The sequence below is a fragment of the Xenopus tropicalis genome, chromosome 6 (assembly GCF_000004195.4).
Source record: "Xenopus tropicalis strain Nigerian chromosome 6, UCB_Xtro_10.0, whole genome shotgun sequence".
Lineage (NCBI taxonomy): Eukaryota > Metazoa > Chordata > Amphibia > Anura > Pipidae > Xenopus > Xenopus tropicalis.
Window position 1 is genome coordinate 108,448,684 of NC_030682.2, and position 12,201 is coordinate 108,460,884.

At 40.3% G+C, this 12,201-nt stretch overlaps 1 protein-coding gene across 7 annotated transcripts in view; it reads left to right on the forward strand.

Annotated features, from left to right (window-relative positions):
• The window catches only part of greb1l (GREB1 like retinoic acid receptor coactivator), a 77,895-nt gene that overhangs the window by 18,425 nt on the left and 47,269 nt on the right, over positions 1 to 12,201 (forward strand). The window contains exon 1 of one of the 7 annotated variants that reach the window (XM_012964371.3): positions 5,139 to 5,236. The gene's annotated coding sequence lies outside the window, so the exon portion shown is untranslated. 7 annotated transcript variants of the gene reach the window in all.

Sequence of the window (12,201 nt, forward strand, 5' to 3'; positions counted from 1 at the left end):
GACTGTAAGGGGGTAAAATTGCAAATTTTACTATACTATATTGTACATATAAACAGTCCTGGGCAACTTCAAGGGATCCCTGGGAAATCTTAAAGGGATGTTTCTTCCAGGGTTCCTTTCGCTTGTTGCACCTATATTCTGCCAACAAATGTCTGAGCTTTCAGAAGGAACCATCGCTATACATTAGTCCAAGCTGGACTTGGCCCCCCCAGGTCCAAATTACCAAATTAGCCCGATATTGCCCACCCGTAGGTGGGGATATCGGGAGAAGATCCGCTCGCTTGGTGACCTCGCCAAGCGATCTAGTGAACAGCACAGTAACTATATCTATTGACACTGTGAGTATAGGCACATGACACCATTTGTGAACACATTGGCATAGATATGCTGGCACAGCAGCTCGGACACAACTTTTTCAATATTTGTGCACTTTGCACATAATGCTGCTTTAATAAATGAGCCCTTGCATAGTTTGTAGTTTGAATAAAGAGCCTTTTTCTTTTCCATGGGATGGTTATTGGTATGGATCATGCCTGAAAATGATAGACTGTAGTGCAAAAGTAAAACAATAAATAAGAATGAAAATCCTTTAGCTTGGAACAAATGACCACAATTTGTGCTTTTTTTGCACGGCAGGAATTATTTGAAACTTTGTTTAGAGACGCAGTGTTGGACAAACAATTTTGTGTGGGAGCTTGAGAGTAAGCGGTCAGGGTCACAGCGGGGCTGATAAAAAAACTCTAGGTCAGAGAGTCCCAGTGTCTCAGATTAAATAGCATTTCCTGGCATAGATCAGAGCACAGAATTATTTCAGTGACTTTTATAACTGGTCATTGTTCAGAGAATGCATTAAATTCCTGTTTTTTAAATGAAGCTCTTTCCCTTGCAAAACTGCCAAGCCCGCCCCCTTTCCTGAATCCGGCACTATAAAAGCTGCCAGGTATTTTTCCAATAGCCGTATTGTCTACAGTTCTGTGTATCTGGATAGCATTATTAACACAATATGGTCATATTTCATAAAAGGTACAATGTTTCTCTGCAACAAGTAACCATGAAATGCTACCTGCCGATTGGTTGTGATGTGTGATTAGCCCTGTATCTGCTAATTAGACCTGTAGCAAACTTTGTGCCTTTTAGATTGCAACCCTCATTTGATGTGATATTAATGCATGCACACACTTGCACTGCTTGTAATAAGGGCAATAAGTATCCTCTCAAGGCAACTTCACCGATTTCACTGAAATTGCGCCGCCGCGTATGCCATCTCACCGGCGATTTAAATTTTCGCCGATCGGATGGCAATCCGGGGAGATTAGTTGCCCGCAAACAGGGAGATTTGTCGCGGGCAACTAATCTCCCTGTGTGCCAGAGCCCTAAGGGACAACAAAACCACAGACTAGAGTACTTACTAGGCAAACACTTGGCTTTGATGACTTTTCAGACTAAAGGCGGCCATACACTGGTTGATTTGAGTCTGGTTGATTCGCCAATGTATCTGCCTGTGTATGGGCACCCCTGATGGTCCTACCGATATCTGGGCAAAAATCAGGTAGTTGTTAACTGAGTAGCCATACACAAGCAGATTTAAGCTGCTGATTTGAGTCCTTTAGGTTAATTTGCCGGTGTATCTTCCTGTGTATGGGCACCCCTGATGGCTCTACCAATATCTGGGCAAAAACCGGAAAGTTGTTATTTGAGCAGGTTTAATTTTTTAGTTGGTTCGGGGACCTCATCAGCTCATTGATGCATTCCTTGCTCCGACCGCTTCTGTCGTAATTAGCCCTATATCACCCGCTTTAGGTAGCCATATCGGGGAAAGATTCACTTATTTGGCAAAACAAGTGAATCTTGTACTTTATACCTTAAAGGAGAACGAAAGTCAAAATCTATTAACCACACTATTAAATAGTACTACTATTGCTGTGTAAAAACACTATATTTCTAGCTTGCCTAATGAAAGATTTACAGAGATACACTGCTACATTCTACATACTTGTTTCAGTGAACGGGCCACTTGTCCCCCTTGCCTCTCCCCCCTACCAGCACCGTCGCTCGTGTCCCCCTTGCCTCTCCCCTTTACCAGCACCGCCGCTCGTGTCCCCCTTGCCTCTCCCCCCTACCAGCACCGCCGCTCGTGTCCTCCTTGTCTCTCCCCCCTACCAGCACCACCGCTCGTGTCCCCCTTGCCTCTCCCCCCTACCAGCACCGCCGCTCGTGTCCCCCTTGCCTCTCCCCCCTACCAGCACCGCCGCTTGTCCCCCTTGCCTCTCCCCCCTACCAGCACCGCCGCTTGTCCCCCTTGCCTCTCCCCCCTACCAGCATCGCCGCTCGTGTCCCCCTTGCCTCTCCCCCCTTCCAGCACCGCCGCTTGTCCCCCTTGCCTCTCCCCCCTACCAGCACCGCCGCTCATGTCCCCCTTGCCTCTCCCCCCTACCAGCACCGCCGCTTGTCCCCCTTGCCTCTCCCCCCTACCAGCACCGCCGCTCGTGTCCCCCTTGCCTCTCCCCCCTACCAGCACCTGTGTCTCATGCTGCCGCTGCAGACGCTAGGGGGAGCCTCCTGTTTCTGCACATGCGCCGCCTACAGTTCTAAGTTGCCGAGTCTGGGGATGAGCGATGCATTATGGGAATCTTCTCTACCCAGCTCAGCGTTTTTCCTTACTGTTTGGCTTCTGATCTTCTGAACGGGAGAAATATGGGGAGACTTAAGGGCACTATTGAGACAACTGAAGGTATGCCTGCATTTTGAGATTAACTCTTTACTAGCCTTTCCTTCTACATACACTTACCAATATTATCTGTCAACTTGGCCACCATATCAACAGTTAATTAGACTAAATGTTTGGAAAATTCACTGATGACTGGAGAGTACTTGGCCTGGTATCTGTCAAGCTGGTTGAATGTGTTTGGACTGCATTTGCTGTTAATGTGGCCCTGTCCCAACATGTCTGTGAACTGCTCCCCCCCATTGTGAATTTTAGTGAACCCCTTTTTCAGGAAAAAAGGGGTTGTTACATACACTGGGTACTGATGCAGAATATACAGTTTGCAATTTTTCTTATATTGGTAGAAACTATATTAATTTGTGCAAAGGAAAATGAGGATGGGGTCAGTGGAAAAGTGCCCCACAAAATGATATGCTGGCCAGTGGCCACTCCTCGATCTGCTGTGGCTATGCCCTATCACACCTAAATTGAGTCCAGTGTCCATCTTAACCCTGCCCACTTCTTGTAAGCCCTGCCTCCTCCTTGATATGGAAATAATGCCTGAGTGTCTCTCAGAGCCTCTCTGCCATGGGCCCACTATTGCACTCCAGTAAGGATGTATTATATCTTAGTTGGCATCAAGTACAAGTTTCTGTTTTATTGCTACAGAGAAAAAGGAAATCCTTTTTAAAAAATTTAATTATTTGATTAAAATGGCCATACCTTGTATGCCATGGATGCCATAGCCTTGTAACCCGTAGCAACTAATATGATATGTTTCCACTAATTTTAATTACATTGTACTTTTTCAATCTTTGCCCAAGTTACCTATACAGTACATTATGAATATGTGAGGAAGAGATGGGACTTGCACTACTGACTTTTCTTGACTGTGTCGCAGGGGAAAAGTGCCAAACCTAAGCCCTTACTTTTCTAGAAACTGGAAGTTTATGGAGCCATTTTGGGAAATATGTTCCCAAAATATGAGCTTCCGCTTTATGTAAAAAGACACCAAGATGTATGTTTTCGCATTGCTGTTATATTCCTTGTATAACTTTATTCCCTTTGGTGCCTGGTATTGAGAATGATTATGGGAGCAAACCTATAGTCTTACTTATGACTATTTTATTTGTTTATAGCTGTGTGGTGAATGAAAGTCAAAGTGCCCAAAGCATATATAAACCAACTGGCAAGCACTGATGGGAGCTGGACTGCTTTGGAGCCACATTTTGGGTTACTAAAAAAAAAAAATACTCAGAAAGTAGCTCCATGTGCCATTAATTTACAAACAGTAAGCTCATGTAGTAAATGCAATGCCATGTATAGCTTGAACAGGTATGCTTTCCACCCAACTAGCCCATGGGGTGACTAGATGGATAGTATACGAGAGGCCAAAAGTGGTATAGCGTCCGTCCTTTTATCTCATCACACTCGCCAAGCTCGCAGACGATCAACACAGCCGAAACCTGCAATTCCTCTTTCTTATTTGCAAATGAACCACAAACTGCCCAACATGGTGGATTGGCAGATACATTTTTAAAATATGATGAATTCTTGAACCAACCAATAGCAAGGAAAATAAATGGCTGTTAAACCCTATTTAGAAATAAACTATATGTTCTTTTTAATAACCTCTACTTCCAGTTGGTTTTTTATGTTTTCTTGTTCTTTCTTTTTCCTACCAAAACCCCACCCCAGGAGCAGTGATGTGAATTCATATGAGTGTAGGATTTGGTTTGGCTGAACAATAAGGATTGGGGTACGTCCCAATTCTTCAAAAACCCTGTACTGAATCCTGGAGGGTTTATTCAACTATTTTTTAAATATATATAATCCGTATTTTCATTATTAAATTAATACAACATGTAAGTCTCCACTCAGGGTTATAGACAAGGTTAAATTAAGATCTTTTTAAATAATTAGTAGTATCTGTTATGGGACCTGAGGTTGTCTAGATAATTGTTTTTTTTAATTTTTTTATTTTGAATCGCCATACTTAAGCATTTAAACATTAAATAAATCCACCAGGTAAGGTTGCCGCATTTTCTGAAATGAAAATCCAGGAAGGAGGAGGGTGACATTAGTGAGAGGATGCGTAATACCAGGGGACAGGGTGATGACGTTTACAGACTATGGTGTAAGTTCATTTGGGCAGGGCCCCCTTTATCTCTTGTAGTGATTATTGGTTGTTTTTGTATGAAAATCTGTATGTTCTTTGTATGCACCCATTATTGAACAGTGCTGCAGAATATGCTGCTGCTTTATAAATACATGATGATAGTAATAATTATACCTGGCAAATGGCTAATTCTTTGTTTGCGAAGAATAGTTGGGATTGCATTTTGTGTAAGACCCAAGAAACTGTATTGCCAATGAGACTGAACCTGTCAGGTAGGCCTGGCACACCCACTATAGCAGCACTTACCATAACAAGAGGAGTCTATTCTGTGAGCAGCTCCCACAAGCTACACAAGACAAGGATGCCTGGGGAAACCTAGAACAATAACATGGAGGTGAAGCATTTCCAATGCAGTAAGTCGCTCTTGTATAATATTTGTTCCACAGTTTTGTATACTGTGCTAGGAATACTTTGGCAGAAACAATTTTCCTTATAGTACAAACAAAAAAGCCCAGCAAAACAGAGATCTCTTGTGAAAACCAAAAACATGTATTTAAACAAAAAATCTTGGTGTTGCTGATCTTTTTTTGTGATATTTAAACTATTTACTGTGCACCTGAGGCAAGTATTGCAGCTGTGTGCTGCCCTTGGTTTGCATATATATATTATATATAGCCTAAGGTTCCTATCACATTCACACACAGTGATCATTTTCAGCTAATCTGGCCGTATGTTTTTGAAGTGGACCCCAGTTCTGTAACCCAGCAATACTAACCACCATACCACTGTGCTGGAATATGTGGAATGAAAATGATACATTTGATAACGTCTAGAGCAGTCCGCAGGGGGGCATGTTATTTTACAGAAGAATTAAAGGTTATTAAGTTAGTATTAGACTGTATGTGTTATTTTTATGTGGACAGCTATAAAAGTTGAGCTCATTCCTATAAGGTTTTTCTGATAAGGGGAAAGCTGCTTTGAAATTGCACGGAAAATGAATACAAACAGGGTGTGATTTTGTGGAGGGGTTAATCAGTGGTGTTGTATTTACACCCCATTACATTAGATTTCACTTATCTTATCTGTGCACTGACCAATCGCATCTTTGACAATTAAATAAGCCTGATGCTAAAGACAGCTAAGCTGATGGCGGAGGGTGAAATGCCTGTCAAAATGCATCAGGCCAACTGAATATTATTACACTGCCTTTTATGTGGCTTTGGGTGAAAACATTTTCTCGCATTTATATTTTTAGTGCTGTGCCAGGTTTTAATTTGACTATTCAGCTTTTCTTTGTTATTGAACTACAACTACAACTGGGTGTCGGGGGATGCAGGGGCTTGAAGCTGAATGGCTGCTGGAGACATGGAGACTGGTCATACCTGTCCTGTATTTTCAGAAATCAAGAAAGCAGCATTTCTGCCATGTATTGGCCCTTTCTTGTTTTTCTTCTATTTGTTTCTCTGTAACGCCAATTTTTAAAGCATAACTGTCATTGATATAAACTTACTCCCAGACTGTGCCGTAAACTTCATCATTATTTTTTACAAATAAGTTAATATTTTTTCTCAGCCGCACTGTGTGTCAATAGTGCTTTGCAGATTGCCGCCTCATGTCTATTAGCGACTCATAGCATCATTGTGTTCAGCTGGGAAAAAAATGTTAAGGAACTCACAAATATATAGATAAATTGGAAAAAAAAACTGCAGAAAAACATTTCAGAAAAAGGTTTTTTTAATGGGTGTTCACCATGAAGGTAACTTTTAGTATGATGTAGAGACATTTTGATATAGAGATATAGACATAGAGATATTTTGAGACAATTTGCAATTGGTCTTTATTTCTTTAGTTATTTTGCTTTTTGTTCAGCAACTCTACAGTTTGGAATTTTAGCAGCTATTTTTGCTAGGGTCCAAGCTTAGCAGCCAGAGAATGATTTGAACAAGAGACTGGAATATGGGTAGTAGAGGGTCTAAACAGAAAGGTAAGTAATAAAATGTAGCAATAACAGTAGAATTTTAGCCTCACAGAGAAATAGTTTTTTGAATGCTGGCATCGGTGACCCCCTATTTAAAAGCTGAAAAAAGTCAGAAAAAAAAAGGCATAAAATTTAAAAACTATAAAAAATAAATTGAAGATCAACTGAAAAGTTGCTTAGAATTGACCATTTTATAACATACTAAAAGTTTACTTAAGGGTGAACCATCCCTTTAAACATAAACCTATTTGCAAGTTACAGAAATAGTTTGATCTGTTTCTTTCCTTATTATATTCCTACTTAAAAATGTTGGTGTCTTTCTGGGCAGAAATCCTGCCAGCCGAGACTTGAATAATATGTAAAATTGAGCAGAATGGATTTCTGAGGGCTCAGATGCACTGCTATAATGTAAAATTTCAATTTAATTTTTTTAATTGGAGTCTTAAATGAAAACAATTTCAAATCTAATTAAAATTTCATTCTATTCCCCCTCAATATATTTAAGCATTGATTTGATACTTATGAAGCAACTGATTGACAGCAGAAAAATCTATTTTAATCTATTATTTGTGTTAGTACTTATGCAAGGTTTGCCTTCTGTTGACAACTTTATTACATATTTGTGTTTGATTTGCCAAATTGCTCGATGTTGAAACATGTCCAATTGTATATCTTTGTTTATCAGTCTTAAAGCCTGGGTAATTGAGTTGCACCCTTGCTATAATTGCATTAAGAATGCATACCTTTTCCTTTTTGATATGCTAATGGCCTGACTTTAAGTACAAAAGCACGCATTTCTTACTGTTGTGATGAATGACTTGACATACACTGATGGATGAGATAGTCAGGGTGGCTTTGCCCTGCTGAATCTCTCTGAAAGTAGAAGACCATTTGTGAATGTAATCCATACCATACGGGATGATTTGCACATCTTTGGCAATTCTTTGCAAAACAGGTTTCTTTCACACCCTTCAATTCTTACTTTTTTTTTTTTTTTACTTTATGGGGGGAAGGGGTGGAGGAACTGTTCCTTCTTTAACCTTTCAGTACCTGCAGAGATCTGCCATGTATGATGACAGTGGCTAAATATCAGGAAATGTCCCTCTTGTCTTAAAACAAATGATCTGCACAGAGGCGTAAAGCTTTTGTGCCATTATTCTGGGAAGCTACTGTGGCTTCAAATTAATCAGAACCGGCGTTAATTAGTGTTATAGCATTTAGTCTGCACTGTAACAATTCTGTATTATTATTTCTATCTCAAATATATTTTAGGGACTATTTGTAATTGTTCATTATTTGCAACCTCCCTGTCTGGTCTTTGGGTTCTTTAAAAATGTGCCAGGCAGGATACCATGCATTGTACGTTATATAAAGAGTGAGAGAGCAGGGCCCCATCAGACCTGAGTGACCTTTCTTGCTGTTGGGAAGAAGCAGAATCTCATGCACATTACTGAATATATATAAGATTTCAGACTTCTGCTACAAAGTTGTGCAACGTAAACATGTTTTCAGCTCATGCTATTTATTTTTATTGGGAGCGGCTTTTGGGTCAGGCCATGCTCCAGCCTACATGGCCATTCCTTGACCTTTGGGGAGGCGTGTATTTCTCCCATCATTGGCAGTTGTTCAGTAAATTCCAATTTTTACTGTGCAATGGCTGTTGGTTAAGAATGGCTTACTTTAATTGGCTTTCCTTGGTCTCATGTTTTAAATCCCTTTCAGCATTACTAATTTAGGGCAATTTTATTGTTGGCCCTTAATGTAATGATGATGGCTTCTTCATATGTCAGAATGAGTGCCTTCCCCCATCTCCGCCTTTTTTCCTAAAGCTCATCAGCTATTTAGGGCTGGAGATATTTATGGGCTTGTGCTAGCAATGGCATTCGTTGGAATGTTACGGCCTTTTGTTTACTGGGAATGAACTTTGCATCCTTCTTTAGTGGCTTTACTAGCAGGCAGCGCTCGGCAGGTAGTCAGGACAGTATGCATGAGATTTAATCCATGGCCCAACACCCTAGTGCCTAATTAACCCAGAGTAGCTATTTGCAGAGAAAATAGACCCCATGGTAACAGGAAAGGTTACATTCTTGTTATGAACTGCCAAAGAAGGGTAATCTAGGTCACTGAGGTTCAACTTTGTACATGTAGTGGGCTGAATATTTCTCATATGGCATGTTTGAGGGCAAGTATATATTAAATTCATAATATCATACAAATATTATTATGCCAATCTACTTTGCAGAGAGGCAAGACCTGTAAACATTACCTTTATCTTACAGCGAGGGAAAAAAGTATTGGTAGTGGTGGTAGAAGCTGATGGCAGGGTTTAATTAGTTATATTAATATATATAAACATACAATTTAAATATATTTTTTCCTGCAAATTTGATAATAACATAACTTAATTACAGAATTCTACTAGGGAAGCCTTAACCAACTTGAGAAAAGAAATTACTTAAAAACATAGATGATTGTAAGCTCTTTTGGGCAGGGCCCTCTTCGCCTCTTGTATCAGTTATTGGTTGCTTTGTATGTAATTCTGTATTTCCAATGTATAAACCCACTTATTGTAGCTCTGTGGAATATATTGGCACGTTATAAATACATGTTAATAATAATATTAGTTTTGGAAAGCATTTAGCAGAATAATGAATTAGAATTGGGCTGTGTATATTACTGCTTGCATGGAAATGCTTCCGACGCCATAACTAGGAATGTCATAAAAATAAGAAAATTAATTGTGCAAATGCAAACAGTATTTCCTTTCGCATACATTTATTCCTTTGCACACATTTAAATTTGTTGTAAAGCTTCTTATAAAATAAAAAGGTTATATGCTGTTCAATAACCATAAATATCATAAATACGAGAGTTACATATTATTTAATGTACCCTGGATGGCTGCTTAAAGGTTGTATTGTTTTCTCTTCATGATTGTAAGAATGGGTTTGTTTTTTTATTTTTTTAATTTAAGTTAAAGGAATACTGTCTTGGAAAAACAAGTTAATAGAGTTTTAATTAAATGAGCTTCACCAGAAGAATCCTGTATTGAAATCTGTTTTTAAAAGCACAAACAGATTTTTTATATTTAATTGAAATTTCACATGCAGCTAGCCATATTCTTAATTTTCCATGGGTGCCGAAGCCATGTAACTTGTCAGGCTTGGGACTCCTCCAGTTACTTGGGAGTAGGAGAAACAGTAGCATGTCTGAAATCTGTTCAAACCTGTAGCGCTAGCGCCTTCTGAAATCTCACACTCCGTGCACTGAGATGGCGCCTACACACCAATATTACAACTAAAAAAACATACAATTGTTGGTATAAGAATAAAATTTTAAATGGTAGAGTGAATTATTTGCTATGTAAACAGTGTAATTTAGAAAAAATAAGTACACCATAAAAATCATGGCAGAATCCCTTTAAGCCAAAGACCCATCAGTCTCCGTAGAAAAGAAAAAAGATCCATCCCAGCCTGTAGGTGAACTGACTGGCAGGGCATTGGCCAGAAACACAAATGCATTTTTTTGATGAAATCTATATGTGTGCACACAGGCTGATGTATGCCTGTCAGTTCTCTTACGCAAAAAGCGGATCAGCTTGGATCACCTTGTTCTCGTCAGGGGCGAAACAGCCTGGTTTGCCATTGGCCATACAGTTGAGAGCTGACAGAGCCAATCTGGTGATCTGATCTTTGGTACTCTGTAGTAGCAATTTTCTTGCATCTCTAAAGCTGGCCATACACGTGGCGATCTGACGATGTTTCGTGCGACCATCGGTCGCACGAAACATCGTCAGATCCGCCACACACCGTCAGGGCTGAAACAGCAGATAAGGAGGTAGAAACAATAGGATTTCTACCTCCTTCTGCCGATTCAGCCCTGACGGCAGATTTTGGTCAGGTGCCTTCTATGGCGCCCGATCCAAATTTTCTAACCTGGCCGATCGGCGAGTCGTCCGATATCAGCGGCTTCCTGCGATATCGGTCGACTCGCCAACATGCCATACACGCACCGAATATCGTACGAAACGAGGTTTCGTTCGATAGTATCGGTGCGTGTATGGCCAGCTTAAGGGTGGATGGATGATGTGATGCCATTTTTTCTTTTTGCACGTGGTAACTACTGCTTATTAGTTGTGATCAGCTGTATTTAAACAATGTTTAAAAAGAACATTTAAGGACATTTAGTACATGTCTCAGATGACACAGGTCATCGCCAGTTACGCCCAGGCTTATCCGTGATCTTTCGGAAACTCCGCACAATTTACATTAAGACCAACCCTCTTTGTGGCAGCCACATCACCTTAATTAAGTCAGCTCGGACAAACAATTCAATACATGATACCTGCAGTAGATTCTGGGTGTCAGCGTCAATGTAGATTCTGTATTTGAAGATTCTTTTTGATCTATGCAATACCATTTGATTACTGGCAGCACATGACCTAGATCAGCAACCACTGCTTTACAAGGCTGACCTTTTATCCACTTATCTATGATTTTAGAACCAGTATGCCTCCATTGTTATTGTCCTATGGGCTGGCATAATGGAAAATTAAAAGCTGAATATATTTTTTCCATTTGCTCTATTTCTCCAAAGATGAGATGTGATATGTTACTGACTCAGCCTGCAGTTTTAGCCTTACTATTGTGTTTGTAATCCCATTACAGGTATGGGACCTGTTATCCAGAATGCTTGGGACCTGGGATTTTCTGGAAAAGGGGTCTTTCCGTAATTTAGATCTCCAAACCTTAAAGGGCACCTATCACCCTGAAATTGCTAGGAGACACCAGTAGTCTTTTATAGTCTTATAAAAAAATAGCCCCCTACAATGCTAGGCTGCCCACACTGTGAGGGAGCTCCCGGTTGGGACAGCCATGTTGTGACACTTGTATGCGCATCACATACACTGGAGTCTCTGGAAGATGGCCTTCCTGTAATTCAGAACTTTTTCGATAACTGACGCATAACAGAACAGAAGGATACCATAAATGGTAACTAAACCACCATATCATTTTTAAATTGTTTGTTGCCAAACAAGAGCATCATTGTCTATCCAGCTGGTAGGCTTAATCAGGCTGTTCTGGTCATGGCCCCATACCAACAATGCAATCATAACAAGGGCAGAAGACTATGTCAATGACCAATGTGGTCCTCATTTATACGCTGGGCTGGTAAGCTGCTGACAGAGTTGGCACCTTATGGGTGCCCATGTATGGCCACCTTAACTTTTTTGCCTACAGACCTTTTCACTTTGATTTTTCTTTTAGGTTGACACACAGAGATACTAATAGCAGCTACTTTTGGTGACTACTAAACTCCAGAAAATACCCTGCCATAGACAATACTGACAAAACACACATAGAGACAGTTATCAGTAAATGATCAGCATTGTCTATTTTG